The sequence below is a fragment of the Pongo abelii genome, chromosome 14 (assembly GCF_028885655.2).
Source record: "Pongo abelii isolate AG06213 chromosome 14, NHGRI_mPonAbe1-v2.0_pri, whole genome shotgun sequence".
Taxonomy (NCBI): Eukaryota; Metazoa; Chordata; class Mammalia; order Primates; family Hominidae; genus Pongo; species Pongo abelii.
In genome coordinates, this window is record NC_071999.2 from 50,087,956 (window position 1) to 50,101,043 (window position 13,088).

The following is a 13,088-nucleotide window of genomic DNA, read 5'->3' on the forward strand; positions in this document are numbered from 1 at the left end:
CAGGCACGGCGGCTCACGCCTGTAATCCCAGCACTTTGGGAGGCCACGGCGGGTGGATCACGAGGTCAGGAGATCAAAACCATCCCGGCCAACACAGTGAAACCCCGTCTCTACTAAAAATACAAAAAATTAGCCAGGCGTAGTGGCGGGCGCCTGTAGACCCAGCTACTTGAGAGGCTGAGCCAGGAGAATGGCATGAACCCGGGAGGCAGAGCTTGTGGTGAGCCGAGATTGTGCCACTGCACTCCAGCCTGGGCTACAGATCGAGACTTCATCTCAAAAAAAAAAAAAAAAAAAAAAATGCAAATTCTACTTCAGTAGGTCAGAGATGGGCCTCTAAATTCTACATTTCTAATAAAGCGCTGAGATAACTTAATATTGTTAGTCCTGGGACTACACTTTTTGGGGTTTTTTGTTTTGAGACAGGGTCTTGCGCTATTGTCCAGGCTGGGGTGCAGTGGTGCCTTCAGGGCTCACTACAGCCTTGACTTCCTGGGCTCAAGGATCCTCCCACCTCAGCTGCTCAAGAAGCTGGGACCACAGGCATGTGCTACTACACCCGGCTAATTTTTTATTTTTTTGTAGAGACAGGCTCTAGCCATGTTGCCAAGGCTAGTGTTGAACCCCTGGCCTCAAGTGATCCTCCCACATCAGCCTCCCAAAGTTCTCGGATTACAGATGTGAGCCATCATGCTCGGCCACAGGCACCACACTTTGAATAGCAAGGTTCTAATCACACATTTCAAACTTCTTTTTATTATTATTATTATTATTATTATTTTGAGATGGAGTCTTACTTTGTCGCCCAGGCTGGAGTGCAGTGGCGCTATCTCAGCTCACTGCAACCTCCATCTCCCAGGTTCAAATGATTCTTCTGCCTCAGCCTCCCAGGTAGCTGGGACTACAGGCATGTGCCACCATGCCCAGCTAACTTTTATATTTTATGAAATACAAAAATATAGAGATGGAGTTTCACCACACTGGCCAGGCTGGTCTTGAACTCCTGACCTCAAATGATCCACCTGCCTCGGCCTCCCAAAGCGCTGGAATTACAGGCATGAGCCACCATCCCTAGCTCAAACTTCTCATTAAGTATTCCCATGTTTAAAAAAAATATACAACTGCCTTTACCAGTTGTGTATTTTGTTTTACTCATTAAACTTGAGATTTTAAAACTGGGTTATGTTACAATCAGCCTTTATTGCATCAAAAATGAGTATGTGGAGATTGTAAACTAAGTGAACTGACTTATCCAGTTACCAAGGTGATGCAGGATTTTTCTCAACCCGTTTGTCAGACTTGCGACGGGGGTACCCCATTTACTTAGCCTGCCACGCTGAACTCCTTGCAGGAGGGAGCACATGAGTGAGCAAGTGCAGGATCTGGATGGCTGCTTTGGGTGCTGCCAGGAGCAGACTGCATGCAGGCCTGGCAGCAGTGCCCAGTTTGGGGTGCCTGCAACCCCGGAAGCTCCAGAGGGCATGTTACAGTGTTCTTTTAGCTCTTCCATCTGTGGACAGCGGTGTGTTATCAGCTCAGTGAGCCCCTTGCCTCATCATGTGGGGTGGCTGCCCTCTGCCAGTGAGCGCAAAGGGCCAGTGTGACAGCCTTTTTTGGGTACCCACATTCAGTGGGTCCCGAGCTCTTGTTTGGCATCCAAGATGAATGAGATAGCCCAGACACTTGAAGGATTGTGAAGGTGGAGAATTGTGTTAGGCAATGGGAAATGGCTCTCAGCAGAGAGGGGAGCCAGAGAAGGGACAAGACAGGCAGGTAATCTTCCCATGAAATCCGGCTGTCTCCAGCCGGCTCTTCCTTGTAGTCAAGCCGTCTCTCTGAAATTAAGTCATCTCTCCTCTGAAGCCCATCTGTCTCTCTGAAGGCAAGTCACCTCCCTCCAGTCAAGCCACTTCTCTCCCTCTACTGATTGAGTCTGGGGTCTTTATAGGCACAGGATAGGGGCATGGGGTGGGCCATAGGTAGTTTCAGAAAAGGCAACATTCAATCAGTAAAAAGACATTATTCAGAAAGAACCGATCGGAAGAGAGCCGGCAAACGGGGATAGACATTCTCACTTTGGATGCAGATTTCAGGCTTTTGGCCTCAAAGGTAGGGTTGTGCCAGGGACCCACATGTCTGCCTAGAATTTCTCTGCTTCCTGCCTCTATCAAAGGGTATGATTAAAATGAGAATTTTTTTTGAAACAGAATCTTGCTTTGTTGCCCAGGCTGGAGTGCAGTGGCATGATCTTAGCTCACTACAACTTCTGCCTCCTGGGTTCAAGAGATTCTCATGTCTCAGCCACCCAAGTACATGGGATTACAGGCACACACCAACACACCCAGCTAAGTTTTGTATTTTTATTAGAGATGGGGTTTCACCATTTTGGCTAGTCTGGTCTTGAACTCCTGACCTCAAATGATCCCACCTCAGCCTCCCAAAGTGCTGGGATTATAGGCATGAGCCACCTCATCCAGTCCTAGACCAAGGACCAAGGTTTTATGATGCAGATCAAGCCTCCCTGTAGCAAGTTTCAGAGTTCTTATCAGACCTGAAAAGGTGCCAGACTCTTAGTGAATTCTCTCCTAGATCAGGAAAAAGACTTGGAAAGCAACAGTGGCCTTTTTTTTTTTTTTTTTTTACAAAATGTAGATTTTCCCCACAAGAGGCAGCTTTGCAGGGTCATTTCAAAATATGTCAAAGAAATACATTTTGGAGTAAAATATTTTTATTTCTTTCAGGGCCTGCTCTCTGTCATGTGATGTTATACCAAAGTCAGGCAGGAATTTGGTGTCTTAATGCTACAAAAAGTCTGTTTCTTCAATCTTAAGATTTCTGCTGTAATGTTAAAACTGCCTAGCTATGCCTGAATTTCAAAGGGAGGAAAGTAAAATGAGGGATATCAGACAACCCCCTTCCAATCACGACCTGAACTAGATTTTCAGGTTTACTTTGGAATGCCTTTGGCTGAGGCAGGGGGCAGGCATCAGTAGGTTGAGGTGCATAGAATTTTATTTTTGGTTTACATTATCATGAGACAAAAAAACCGGAAGTTGGAGGACCATGTTGGAGCATGTGTTCAGTGGGTTCAGGCAAAGGGGAAAGGGTCTGTGTTTGTCCATGTCTCCTCACTCATTCTGGAGGAGTGCTTCTTCTGACCAGCATACTGACACTCAAGCAGCCCAGCTACTAGGGAGACTGAGGCAAGAGAATTGCTTGAACCTGGGAGGCGGAGGTTGCAGTGAACTGAGATTGGGCCACTATATTCCAGCCAGGGTGACAAAGCAAGACTGCATCTCAAAAAAAGAGAAAACCTTGGTCTTCATAACCTCTTATCTTTTTTTAAATTTTCTTTTCTTTCTATTCTTTTTTTTTTTTTAGAGGGTAGCAGCAAGATCATGGCTCATGGCAGCTTCAACTTCCTGGGCTCAAGTGATCCTCTCACTTCAGCTTCCCAAGTAACTAATAATTTTTTTATTTGTAGAGACAGGGTCTTGCTTATGTTGCCCAGGCTGGCCTAGAACTTCTGGCTGAAGCAATCCTCTTGCCTCGGCCTCCCAAAATGCTGGGATTACAGGCATGAGCCACCACACTTGGCCCCAGATAGTTCTTCCTACGGATTCCAGGTCTTTAGATAATAACTCTTTCAACCAATTGCCAATCAGAAAATCTTTGAGGCCGCCTATGACCCAGAAGCCCCCACTTCTTGTTATTCCACCTTTCTAGACCAAACCAATGTACATCTTACATGGATTTGTTGTGGGACCTTTCCTTAGTTCAGCTAAAGACGGGGTTCCTTGTCCCACAGCCGCGAAAGTTTAGGCTTGCAGATGGTTTGAAGGGTGAGTAAAACGGGGTGTTATTGGGTGAAAAGGAATAAAAGGGGGAACAGGGACTCTCCGCAAGGTCCGAGTTACTCTAGTACGCTTCCCGCCTTGCAGTTTGAATCTTAGGTTCCACACAGGAAGAGGAGGGGCCAGGCTCCTCCCCGCTGCCAACGGCGTGAACTTCTGTAGCTCCACCCCAGTGCGCAGGCCGGTTGGAGTTTTGCCAGGGACCCCTCCCGGACCCCTCCCACCCGGCTGTCTCATATTGATTGATGTCTATGTCTTTCTAAAATGTATAAAACCAAGCTGTAGCCCGATCACTTTGGGCACATGTTGTTAGGACCTCCTGAGGCTGCGCAATAGGCATGTCCTTAACCTTGGCAAAATAAACTAAATTGATTGAAACTCACCTCAGATACTTTTTGGTTTACAGTTAATTAGTTAAGCTTAGAACAGTTTGTCCCCCTGAAACCAGCTAACCACAGAGAATACCCTCTCCTCTTCAGATTACTGAGACTTTCCCTGCTTGCAAAAGAACCCAAACCATAAAAGTCACCCCATCTGTAACTTGTTTCCCCACCGGAAAAAAAAAAAAAAAAGTCTAAGGTAAAACCACCTTAAGACACTCTGGAGTGCAGTAGCCAGAAAAAGATCATCTCCTTAGACAGAGAGAGAGAGAGCGCACGAACGAGCACAAGCTATCCTTATGACCTAGCTGTGGAAATCCTGTAACCTCACTTTCACCACATTCTATTTCTTTGAAGTGAATCACCAGGGGTCTAGCCCACATCATAAGGGAGTGTACTAGGCTTCACATTTTCAAGAAAGTAGTGTCAGATGTATTGGGACATATTTTGAAACCACCTGATGGTCATATCCAATGGCAGTAGAAGGAGTTGCCCAGGAAGATAGGCAGTAACTCAGGTCCAATAGCAGCTTGTTCTAGCATTCTCTCAGCGTAAGTATTACTGTCCTCATTTTTCTTGCTTAGAGGAATTAAAATAATATAGAGTTCATCTAAATTCAAATAGTACTATAGCAGGTGCAACATATTTACTCTAGTCTGCCGCCTCACACAAGAAGATATTGGTTAAATCTGTCTGGATATAGAGAGGAATTTTATCCTAGTATTTGTCTCTCTGCCATTTGGCAATCCCACCACCACAACCAATACAGAAAATCAAGGATGTTAGGTGCACCCTTTGGAAAATCATCAGAGACACATGCTTTATGAAAAAAAAAAAAAATAGAAGAGTGAGAGAGAGATGTTTTCTTCACAGAGGGAAGAGATTCTTGGAAGGTAGCCTCATAGAGTTAACCAAAATAATGAATAAGCTGAGTCTAAAGAGTCACAGTAATTATTTCATGTTAAAGATGTTAGAAGAAAAAAAATACTGAAAAAAAATTTGCATTAGAATTAAATTTAAAAGGCTAAATTATAACTCTCATAAAACTAATGGTCAATTTTTTGTCTGGGTTCTTTGTGGCTATTGGATTTGTGATTTACAAAGAGGATGTTTGACCCCAGGGAAGCAATTAACATCCCTTTCACAAAATAACATTCATTGCTCAAGGTCTCTGAAAGCTGAAGGAACTGTAAAAGATCAATAATCAGTTTTAAAATGTGATTCACATAATGCTGTCCGGATTCAGGAAATGGGCAAATTCTGATTATTTTATTTTTTTATTTTAATTTTTTATTTTTTTTGGAACGAAGATTCGCTCTTGTTGCTCAGGCTGGAGCGCAATGGCATGATCCCGGCTCACTGCAACCTCTGCCTCCCGGGTTCAAGCGATTCTCCTGCCTCAGCCTCCTGAGTAGCTGGGATTACAGGCGCCCGCCACCACACCCGGCTAATTTTTGTGTATTTAGTAGAGACGGGGTTTTACCATGTTGGCCAGGCTGGTCTGGAACTTCTGACCTCAGGTGATCCACCCGCCTCGGCCTCCCAAAGTGCTGGCATTACAGGCATTGAGCCACCATGCCCGGCTGATTATTTTATTAATGAGGGGTACATAGGAACAAAAAAATATAAAATAAGAAACTGCTAAGGGCTTTCTCTCCTGCCATGGTTGAATCTGAACCTTGAAGCCAGAAAAATAAATAGCGATGGAGCAGAAATATCACTACTGTCTTCTCTCAGGACTCATTCCATCTTGATCAATTCTGTCCTTCCAAGCATAGCTTGAGTTTACTGGTCCTGAGACATTACAGAGATGTGTCCACCTTGGGCAACTAGCCACAGAAAAAAGACTTGTGACCCAGGCCAGTTTATCTTCACTTGGTGGCCAGCCAGCAAGGTGTTAACATCCACAGAGTTGAACACATATACAGACAGACCAGTTTCCTGGCACTCCAGAAGAAAGATCATACCTTTCTTTCTGGTTGCTTCCCAGGAAAATGCTGTAGAAATCCACTATATCTAGGAATAAAAGCAACTAGGAAATCAAGCAACTGTGAATTTCGGAGCTTCAATTTTAATGGGCTATGAAGGCTTTTCTTGATGGGTGATCAAAAGATGCTGTGGAAAAAAATAAAACAAAAAAGACAATGGCTTTGAATTAGCTGGGTGTGGTAGCACACACCTGTAATCCCAGCTGCTAAGGAGGCTGAGGCAGGAGAATCGCTGGAACCCGGGAGGCAGAGGTTGCAGTGAGCCAAGATCGCACCACTGCACTCCAGCCTGGGCGACAGAGTGAGACTCCGTCTCAAAAGACAATGGCTTTGGGGTGGAGGTTGACAAAGAGGATTGTGAGCATGGGAATCAGTATTGTAGAGGATTGAGCGCTGATTTGTCTGGGGTACTCTTACACTGCTCAGGGTGCATTTTTTTTTTTCCTTTTTCTTTTTTTCTCCTTAATATAAAATGAGAAAGGATGCATTTTTGAATCCAAGTACTTGCTGACCAACTACTTCACATTCACAGTGTGAAAACGTCACACTACCTTTGCTCAGGTCTGTGCCAGAATCAACTTTTAATGCTATATTTAATAGAGAAAATGATGAGGAAGTTTCTACAAAGAAGGAATGACAGAATTAGAATATAACAATTTTGCAATGCCTAATGAATTACTGGGTCTAGGCAACATTCATCAATGGCTGCTAATATTACAGAAAGAAAGAAAACCAGACGTTATATATCTCATGCTAGAAGTGCACAAGACCATTTAAATAGTCTTCCCCTCCACCAAAATCCGACCTGAGTCTTATCATACCTTGAAATCTACCTACCATGTTTAGAAAATACTCAAGGGAAGGTCAGGAGCGCAGATTCACATCTGTAATCCCAGCACTTTGGGAGGCCAAGGTGGGTGGATGGATTACTTGAGGTCAGAAGTTCAAGAACAGCCTGGCCAACATCACGAAACCCCAGTCTCTAACAAAAATACAAAAATTAGGTGGGCCTGGTGGTGTGCGCCTGTAGTCCCAGCTACTTGGGAGGCTGAGGCACAAGAATCACTTGAACCTAGGAGGCAAAGGTTGCAGTGAGTCGAGATCGCACTACTGCCCTGCAGCCTGGGCGACAGAGTGAGAGACTCTGTCTCAAAAAAAAGAAAAAAAAAAAAAAAAAAAAAAAAAAAGGCCGAGAGTGATGGCTCACACCTGTAATCTAATCCCAACACTTTGGGAGGCCACGGCAGGCGGATCACCTGAGGTCAGGAGTTCGAGACCAGCCTGGCCAACATGGTGAAACCCCATCTCTACTAAAAATACAAAAATTAGCTGGGTGTGGTGGCTCATGCCTGTAGTCCCAGCTTCTCAGGAGGCTGAGGCAGGAGAAGTTCTTGAACCCAGGAGGCGGAGGTTGCAGTGAGCTGAGATTGTGTCCCTGCACTCCAGCCTGGTAACAGAGTGAGACTCCATCTCAAAAAAGAAAAACAACAAAAAAAAAGCAAGGGAAGAAGTAACGTCATACATGAGACCTTGGAGATGCAATCAGAAAACTCTAGAATGTAGAAAACTGTATAGCAGGGCTGGGTGCGGTGGCTCACGCCTGTAATCCCAGCACTTTGGGAGGCCGAGGCAGGCAGATCATGAGGTCAAGAGATCGACAGCATCCTGGCCAACATGGTGAAACCCCGTCTCTACTAAAAATACAAAAATTAGCTGGGCGTGGTGGCACGTGCCTGTAGTCCCAGCTACTCGGGAGGCTGAGGCAGGAGAATCGCTTGAATCTGGGAGGTGGAGGTTGCAGTGAGCCAAGATCGTGCCACTGCACTCCAGCCTGGCAACAGAGCAAGACTCCGTCTCAAAAAAAAAAAAAAAAAACACACAACAACTGTATAGGACAAGTAAATTAGTTTTTCATCAACAACAATGACAGAGAGTGGTGTATGAAACAGCGAGAGAGAGGAGAGAGAAGGGGAACAGAGGGAAGGCAAGGAGAAAGGAAAGGAGAGGACTAAGAGACATCAAAACCAACTACAATGTATGGACCTTATTTGGCTTCCAATCTAAACACACTGTAAAAAAAAAAAAAAAAGAAAAAAGAAAAGAAAAAAGGCCAAAGTCATCAAAGTCATATACACTCTTTTTATCCTTTTGCTTTTCCTTTTGGCTGAAAAATGCAGACATTATGGTCCCCCATGCAGACAAGGGCACCACACAGGGATGGTAAAATAATGAGATGGAAGGACCGTAGTCCCCAACAGCTTTATATGCAGCAAAGCCACCATGTCGGCTCAGTTGTTTACACACGAGGGAAGTGAATTATGTTGACAAAACTATGACAAGAGCTCGACCTATAGAAAGGGTCCTTAAACTGAACATTCCTTGACTCCACCCATTGATATTTATCTAATAGTTTCACCTACCCCTGGATGTGAAAACTGTCCTCCCCTGATGCTTGTGTATTTGGGGAGGAAATCCATCAAAAAGGAAGCCCCTAGCTTTTGCCCTTAGTGGAATGTGGACACAATTGCTCATTGATATTCAGCACACATGGCTTCTCTGGCTTTGAAATCTGAACACTAGTGAGGATCTGTCTGTTTAATATGGTATTTTAGAGCTTATTCTTATTTGTGGTTTTTATTTGGGCACTTTGATCAAGTATTTCAGTGCTGTTTCCTAATTATAATTTTATTTAATATATAAAATATGATATACATGTTTTGGTAAATTACATATGAAAATAAATTGGATTTCAATACAGTAATGATAAATTGAATTCTCTCATGCTTTATTTAACACTTTATTCCCACAGCAATACCTAATGAGCAATTAAAGTGACTCACTGAGAGTGAAGGCTTCTTGCAGGCCACAGCAGCCATATGTCACATCAGACATAAGGCACTGAACAGAAGCAATTCAATGGAATCAGGTCATCCATCAGGCAAAATACATGCAGAGTCTTGTCTGATCTCCCAGAAGGAGCAATGCTGTGTGTGTATGTTTTGTTTTGTTTTCTCGTTCTGAGTTATCACTTGGTAGATGGTCCTGTTCCTATTTTGCTATACAGCAAAGAATTACAAAGCCTTGTCAATTCTGCCTCCTAAACCTATCTCTGATATTTTCAAATTGATCTACTTCCTTTCATCTTCACTACCACTTTCCTAATCAAAACCACTATCCTTTTCCATTTGGATTAGTAAAGTAGTGTCTCAACTGGTCTCTTGGTTTTCATTCTGGTCTCCTCCAATCCATTTTTTCCACAGCAACTACAGGGATCTTTTGAAAATGTAAATATTATTTTCTATTCAAGCTTAAATTGACAGTGCGCGGTGGCTCACGCCTGTAATTCCAGCACTTTGGGAGGCCAAGGCGGGAGGATCACGAGGTCAGGAGATCGAGACCATCCTGGCTAACATGGTGAAACCCCGTCTCTACTAAAAATACAAAAAATTAGCCGGGCGTGGTGGCGGGCGCCTGTAGTCCCAGCTACTCGGGAGGTTGAGGCAGGAGAATGGCGTGAACTTGGGAGGCAGAGTTTGCAGTGAGCCAAGATAGCACCACTGCACTCCGACCTGGGTGAAAGAGCGAGACTCCGTCTCAAAAAAAAAAAAAAAAAGCTTAAATTAATCTTCCAGTTGGCCAGGCATGGTGGCTCATGCCTATAATCCCAGCACTTTGGGAGGATGAAGCGGGTGGATCACAAGGTCAAAAGTTCGAGACCAGCCTGACCAACATGGTAAAACCCTGTCTCTACTGAAAATACAAAAAATTAGCCGGGTGTGGTGGCATGCACCGGTAATCCCAGCTACTTAGGAGGCTGAGGCAGGAGAATCGCTTGAACCTGGGAGGCGGAGGTTGCAGTGAGCCAAGATCGCACCACTGCACTCCAGCCTGGGCGACAGTGAGACTCCATCTCAAAAAAAAAAAAATTCTCCTTCCAGTTTACATTTGCTTTGTACAAGGTCTCCAAGGCCTTGCATGGTCTAGCCACTCCCTCCCTCTTCAGCCAATGGCACTGCCACAGTTTCACTATATCCTGCCCACTGGCATCCTCTCTTTCCCACAGATACGAACATGCCAGGAGCTTCCCTCCTCAGGGTTTGCAGATGCTACTTCCTTTTCCTAAAACACTGCTGAAGAAATAAATAATATTAAACATAAAGGTAATAAACACTTAATACTCATCACTTCCTAATTATTTTTCTGTATTTTATTATTATCCATGCTCTTAAAGTTATATTTAATGTATCTACCTAGTGAAAATACTATACAATGTATTACAATACTATACAGTTTATTTATTTATTTATTGAAACTTAGTCTCGCTCTCTCACCCAGGCTGGGGTGCAGTGGCATGATCTTGGCTCACTGCAGCCTCCACCTTCTGGGTTCAAGCGATTCTTGTGCCTCAGCCTCCTGAGTAGCTGGTATTACAGGGGTGTACTACCACGCCCAGTTAATTTTTGTATTTTTAGTAGAGACGGGGTTTCTCCATTTTGGCAAGTCTGGTCTCAAACTCCTGTACTCAAGTGATCCACCCGCCTTGGTCTCCCAAAGTGCTGGGATTACAGGTGTGAGCCACTGCGCCTGGCCTATAGAGTTTATATACTATACAATATACAGTGCATCTCTTCCAACTTTGCCTTCAGTGATCTCTTCTTGGCAGCTTGAAATCAGCTATTGCAGAAGTACTTACACCATGGAAATTGGCAAACACTACAAATCAGGGCTTTCCTGGGGGTAGGGGAGTTTAGGGAGCCCAGCTGTTAAACATTTGCCAGTATACTGCTGCCTATAATAAAACTTTTATGTTTCCTTTCAATTATTTATATAAATGCAATATATATAACTGCAATATAATTAATGCAGTTACAAAATAATTTCCACATCACAATGTTAAATTCTTTTAATATGTTTTCTAATTTAGTGACATAATAACTCTACAAAGTGAGTATAATAATTCCATTATATAAGCAAGGAAACAGGTGCTGAGAGATTAACATAATTAGGCTGGTATGCAGCAGAGGTATCACTTGGAAATATATTTGACTGGCCAGACGCAGTGGCTCACGCCTGTAATCCCAGCACTTTGGGAGGCAGAGGTGGGCAGATCACCTGAGGTCAGGAGTTTGAGACCAGCCTGGCCAACATGGTAAAATTCCATCTCTACTAAAAATACAAAAGTTAGCCGGGCATGGTGGTGCATGCCTGTAGTTCCAGCTATTTCAGAGGCTGAGGCATGAGAATTGCTGGAACCTGGGAGGTGGAGGTTGCAATGAGCCAAGATAGTGCTGCTACACTCCAACCTGGGTGATAGAGCAAGACTCTGTCTCAAAAAAAAAAAATAGTAAAAAGTTTGACTCCAAAGCTCATGCTCTCTCTCTATACTAAACAATATGGAAACTATTTTAGGACGTATTTCTTTTTGTTTGTGTGTAACTGGGGAAACAAGGGATCTCCCAGGAATTTGGGCATTCTATGAAGGAGGGAACTGTTAGGGTTGAAGGGAAAGGCAGGGATAATTCAGAGAAGGAGTTTTATAGCCTTGGTGTCATATTGAAGCAAAATTATCTACCTACTACATCACTAATGTCAGGGAAATTGAATGAATTACCACAATGCCGTATTCGTTTGTAATTTTTGAATGACAACGTTTATCTTAGTAACCAATAGGTGATGAGTCTGGTTTATTAAGAAAGACCTGGTAGTAGCATTTTTTGCCTATATGAACTCCCTGGAGGTAATACTTTCTCTTGCTAGAATGTTTCTGAGTAAGTGTGAACAAAGAAAATCTCTGGCCTGGAGAGATCAGGCCTGTGTATGATAGACAAGGACAAAATCTGAAAGTGAACTCAGCTATCTGTTAAAGTCATTCTAATTCCCTCAATTCACTTGTAACATCTCGCCTAATGGCTTTGCTGCTTATTCTCTAATAGCTACCTGATAGAATTGTGGTGTTCTGAATTAACAAGGCACGAGGGAATTCTAGCTGTAAGGCTTTCTGGTAAACTTTTTCACATGTCTCAGACTTTGGAAACTGGCCCAGTTCTAACGAACTATATTGATTAGAAAAATATCGATTAGAAATCTATCGATTAGAACTCTATCATTTAGAACAATGATTCTCAGATTTTGGTGTGCCTAAGAAACACTCTGGGAGCTTGCTAAAAGTGTCAATTTCTAGACTCACCTCCAGAAAGTCTAATTTTGTTTGCCTGGATTGGGGCTCAGATGTCTTCATTTTAAAACACATTTCCCCCAGGTAATTCTAATGCAACTTGTACAGGAACCAGAGGCTGAGAACACTCATCTAGTCTGAAGCGTGTTTTGTGGTGGGTGTGGTGTTACGGGTTTTTCTTGCTGCAGCTAGTCTAGAAGACCCACAACAAAGAATGTAGTTCTGCCTATTAAGCAGGTTGGGGCTGGGCACGGTAGCTCATGCCTGTAATCCCAGCATTTTGAGAGGCTGAGGTGGGTGGATTGCTTGAGTCCAGGAGTTCAAGAGCAGCCTGGGCAACATGGTGAAACCCCGTCTCTACAAAAAATGCAAAAATTAGCTGGATGTGATGGTGTGCACCTGTAGTCCCAGCTACTTGGAAGGCTGAGGTGGGAGGATAGCTTGAGCCTGAAAGGTCAAGGCTGTAGTGAGCTGTGATCATGCCATTGCACATTCCAGCCTGGGTGACAGAGCAAGACTCCATCTAAAAAAAAAAAAAACTAAAAGCAGCAAAGAAGGTTGGGTGGCCTTGAGGTCTGACCTAGAATCTAAGCCCTAGATAAAGATGGAGCTTCAAGTTGGCCTAAGCACTACTAGACTTTTTGGAAAAATTGCTGCTAGCAATGAGTTCTTGGGCCCTCCGTCCTAGAAT